The following is a 5,157-nucleotide window of genomic DNA, read 5'->3' on the forward strand; positions in this document are numbered from 1 at the left end:
ATACACAATGGAATATTACTCAGCCATTAAAAAGAATGTATTTGAATCAGTTCTAATGAGGTGGATGAAACTGGAACCTATTACACAGAGTGAAGTAAGCCAGAAAGAAAAACACAATACAGTATACTAACACATATATATGGAACTTAGAAAGATGGTAACAATAACTATATGTGAGACAACAAAAGAGACACAGATGAATAGAACAGTATTTGGACTCTGTGGGGGAAGATGAGGGTGGGATGATCTGAGAGAATAACATTGAAACATGTATATTATCATATGTGAAATGGATCACCAGTCCAGGTTCCATGTATGAGACAGGGTGCTCAGGGCTGGTGTACTGGGATGACCCAGAGGGACGGGATGGGGAGGGAGGTGGGAGGGAGGTTCAGGATGGGAAATCCCTGCAAACTCATGGCTGATTCATATCAATGTATGGCAAAAACCACTACAATATTGTAAAGTAACTAGCCTCCAACTAAAATAAATTTTTTTTTTTTAAAAAGAGAGAATCAACACCAAAAAAAAATTTTTTTTAATTAAAAAATTCTGAATCTTGGGCAACTGTTCTCTTGTAACTACTTTAGTTTCTAAAAGCATTTATTGTCCAAAGCTGGAAGAACTTAAGTCTTATCAGATGAGCATGTGAATGAATGGAAGAGGTAGACAAAAAATAAAATTAAAAAAGATGAGGTCCAAATGGGGAGCAGCCAGATAAGAAAATTTAAAAACAAGGAACAGTAATTTATGTTTATTACAGCTATAATGTGGGTTATTCTGACTTTAAGGTAGCATCACATGGCATACTGCTGACTCCATTCCTGAGATATTTTGTTGTACCTATCTCTGTTTTATAGATCTGTGCAATATCTGGCACTAGGGGGGTCATCTGGGTTTGAATCACATAGCAGTGAACAAATGGATAAAAAAAAAAAACTTTAGAAATAGTTAATGCAGGAGACCATTGTGATTTTAGAATATTAAGACAAATGCTGGCATTACTGTTAATATTTGGATGATAAATTATTGTTGTAAATGCAACCTTAGGTGGTTTGAAAGGATTCAGTTCAGTTCAGTTCAGTTCAGTCGCTCAGTCGTGTCCGACTCTTTGCAACCAAATGAATCACAGCACGCCAGGCCTCCCTGTCCATCACCAACTCCTGGAGTTCACTCAGACTCGTGTCCATCAAGTCAGTGATACTATCCAGTCATCTCATCCTGGGTTGTCCCCTTCTCTTCCTGCTCCCAATCCCTCCCAGCATCAGAGTCTTTTCCAATGAGTCAACTCTTCGCATGAGGTGTCCGAAGTACTGGAGTTTCAGCTTTATCATTTCTTCCAAAGAAATGCCACGGTTGATCTCCTTCAGAATGGACTGGTTGGATCTCCTTGCAGTCCAAGGGACTCTCAAGAGTCTTCTCCAACACCACAGTTCAAACGCATCAATTCTTCCATGTTCAGCCTTCATAGTCCAACTCTCACATCCATACATGACTACTGGAAAAACCATAGCCTTGACTAGACAGACCTTAGTCGGCAAAGTAATGTCTCTGCTTTTGAATATACTATCTAGGTTGTTCATAACTTAGTCTGAAGGAAAATGAATTGTCAAAAATACACCGCCTTGAAATGGCTGTCATTAGGTTCCACAATTGTGGCTTGCCAGTAAATGGCACAGGCACAGGAGGGCCTAGAGGAGCTATCCCACTTTGAAGGTCAGGAAGGAGATACCCTTCGTCCAAGGTAAGGAGCAGTGGCTGTGCTTTGCTGGAGCAGCCGTGAAGAGATACCCCACTCCCAAGGTAAGAGAAACCCAAGTAAGATTGTAGATATTGCAAGAGGGCATCAGAGGGCAGACACACTGAAACCATACTCACAGAAAACTAGTCAATCTAATCACACTAGGACCACAGCCTTGTCTAACTCAATGAAACCAAGCCACGCCTGCAGGGCAACCCAAGACGGGCGGGTCATGGAAGAGAGCTCTGACAGAATGTGGTCCACTGGAGAATAGAACGGCAGGCCACTTCAGTATTCTTGCCTTGAGAACCCCATGAACAGTAGGAAAAGGCAAAATGATAGGATACCGAAAGAGGAATCCCCAGGTCATTAGGTGCCCAATATGCTACTGGAGATCAGTGGAGAAATAACTCCAGAAAGAATGAAGGGATGGAGCCAAAGCAAAAACAATACCCAGCTGTGGATGTGACTGGTGATAGAAGCAAGATCCAATACTGTAAAGAGCAATATTGCATAGGAACCTGGAATGTCAGGTCCATGAATCAAGGCAAATTGGAAGTGGTCAAACAAGAGATGGCAAGGGTGAACGTTGACATTCTAGGAATCAGCGAACTCAAATGGACTGGAATGGGTGAATTTAACTCAGATGACCATTATATCTACTACTGCGGGCAGGAATCCCTCAGAAGAAATGGAGTAGCCCTCATGGTCAACAAAAGAGTCCAAAATGCAGTACTTGGATGCAATCTCAAAAACGACAGAATGATCTCTGTTCATCTCCAAGGCAAACCATTCAATATCACAGTTATCCAAGTCTATGCCCCAACCAGTAATGCTGAAGAAACTGAAGTTGAACGGTTTTATGAAGACCTACAAGACCTTTTAGAACTAACACCCAAAAAAGATGTCCTTTTCATGAAAGGGGGCTGGAATGAAAAAGCAGGAAGTCAAGAAACACCTGGAGTAACAGGCAAATTTGGCCTTGGAATGCAGAATGTAGCAGGGCAAAGACTAATAGAGTTTTGCCAAGAACAAGCATTGGTCAAGGCAAACACCCTCTTCCAACAACACAAGAGAAGACTCTACACATGGATATCACCAGATGGTCAACACTGAATTCAAATTGATTATATTCTTTGCAGCCAAAGATGGAGAAGCTCTATACAGTTGGCAAAAACAAGACCAGGAGCTGACTGTGGCTCAGATCATGAACTCCTTATTGACAAATTCAGACTCAAATTGAAGAAAGTAGGGAAAACCGCTAGACCATTCAGGTATGACCTAAATAAAATCCCTTATGATTATACAGTGGAAGTGAGAAATAGATTTAAGGGTCTAGAACTGATAGATAGAGTGCCTGATGAACTACGGAATGACGTACGTGACATTGTTACAGGAGACAGGGATCAAGACCATCCCCATGGAAAAGAAACGCAAAAAAGCAAAATGGCTGTCTAGGGAGGCCTTACAAATAGCTGTGAAAAGAAGAGAGGCGGAAAGCAAAAGAGAAAAGGAAAGATATAAGCATCTGAATGCAGAGTTCCAAAGAATAGCAAGAAGAGATAAGAAAGCCTTCTTCAGCAATCAATGCAAAGAAATAGAGGAATAGAACAGAATGGGAAAGACTAGAGATCTCTTAAAGAAAATTAGAGATACCAAGAGAACATTTCATGCAAAGGTGGGTTCGATAAAGGACAGAAATGGTCTGGACCTAACAGAAGCAGAAGATATTAAGAAGAGGTGGCAAGAATACACAGAAGAAGTGTACAAAAAAGATCTTCATGATCCAGATAATCATGATGATGTGATCACTAATCTAGAGCCACACATCTTGGAAAGCGAAGTCAAGTGGGCCTTAGAAAGCATCACTGCAAACAAAGCTAGTCGAAGTGATGGAATTCCAGTTGAGCTATTTCAAATCCTGAAAGATGATGCTGTGAAAGTGCTGCACTCAATATTCCAGCAAACTTGGAAAACTCAGCAGTGGCCACAGGACTGGAAAATGTCAGTTTTCATTCCAATTCCAAAGAAAGGCAATACCAAAGAATGCTCAAACTACTGCACAATTGCACTCATCTCACATGCTAGTAAATTAATTCTCAAAATTCTCCAAGCCAGGCTTCAGCAATACATGAACCGTGAACTCCCTGATGTTCAAGCTGGTTTTAGAAAAGGCAGAGGAACCAGAGATCAAATTGCCAACATCTGCTGGATCATGGAGAAAGCAAGAGAGTTCCAAAAAAACATCTACTTCTGCTTTATTGACTATGCCAACGCCTTTGACTGTGTGGATCACAATAAACTGTGGAACATTCTGAGAGAGATGGGAATACCAGACCACCTGACCTGCCTCTTGAGAAATCTGTATGCAGGTCAGGAAGCAACAGTTAGAACTGGACATGGAACAACAGACTGGTTCCAAATAGGAAAAGGAGTACGTCAAGGCTGTATATTGTCACCCTGCTTCTTTAACTTCTATGCAGAGTACATCATGAGAAAAGCTGGACTGGAAGAAACACAAGCTGGAATCAAGATTACTGGGAGAAATATCAATAACCTCAGATGTACAGATGACACAACCCTTATGGCAGAAAGTGAAGAGGAACTAAAAAGCCTCCTGATGAAAGTGAAAGAGGAGAGCGAAAAAGTTGGCCTAAAGCTCAACATTCAGAAAATGAAGATCATGGCATCTGGTCCCATCACTTCATGGGAAATAGATGGGGAAACAGTAGAAATAGTGTCAGACTTTATTTTTTTGGGCTCCAAAATCACTGCAGATGGTGACTGCAGCCATGAAATTAAAAGACGCTTACTCCTTGAAAGAAAAGTTATGACCAACCTAGATAGTATATTCAAAAGCAGAAACATAACTTTGCCGACTATGGTCCGTCTAGTCAAGGCTATGGTTTTTTCAGTAGTCATATATGGATGTGACAGTTGGACTTTGAAGAAGGCTGAGTGCCGAAGAATTGATGTTTTTGAACTGTGGTGCTGGAGAAGACTCTTGAGAGTCCCTTGGACTGCAAGGAGATCCAACCAGTCCATTCTGAAGGAGATCAACCCTGGGATTTCTTTGGAAGGAATGATGCTAAAGCTGAAGCTCCAGTGTACCTCATGCGAAGAGTTGACTCATTGGAAAAAGACTCTGATGCTGGGAGAGATTGGGCGGCAGGAGGAGAAGGGGACGACAGAGGATGAGATGGCTGGATGGCATCACAGACTCGATGGACGTGAGTCTGAATGAACTCCAGGAGATGATGATGGACAGCAAGGCCTGGCGTGCTGCGATTCATGGGGTCGCAAAGAGTCGGACATGACTGAGCGACTGAACTGAACTGAATAAATGGCAACCCACTCCAGTATTCTTGCCTGGAAAATCCCATGGACCTGGTAGGCTACCGTCCATCGTGTCACAA

General features: G+C 41.9%; 1 pseudogene; it reads right to left on the reverse strand.

Annotated features, from left to right (window-relative positions):
- Positions 1-797: 797 nt before the first annotated feature.
- LOC102184514 lies at positions 798-1,634 on the reverse strand (annotated as a pseudogene).
- Between the last annotated feature and the right edge of the window lie 3,523 nt (positions 1,635-5,157).

The sequence above is a fragment of the Capra hircus genome, unplaced genomic scaffold, assembly GCF_001704415.2.
Source record: "Capra hircus breed San Clemente unplaced genomic scaffold, ASM170441v1, whole genome shotgun sequence".
NCBI classification, from domain to species: Eukaryota; Metazoa; Chordata; class Mammalia; order Artiodactyla; family Bovidae; genus Capra; species Capra hircus.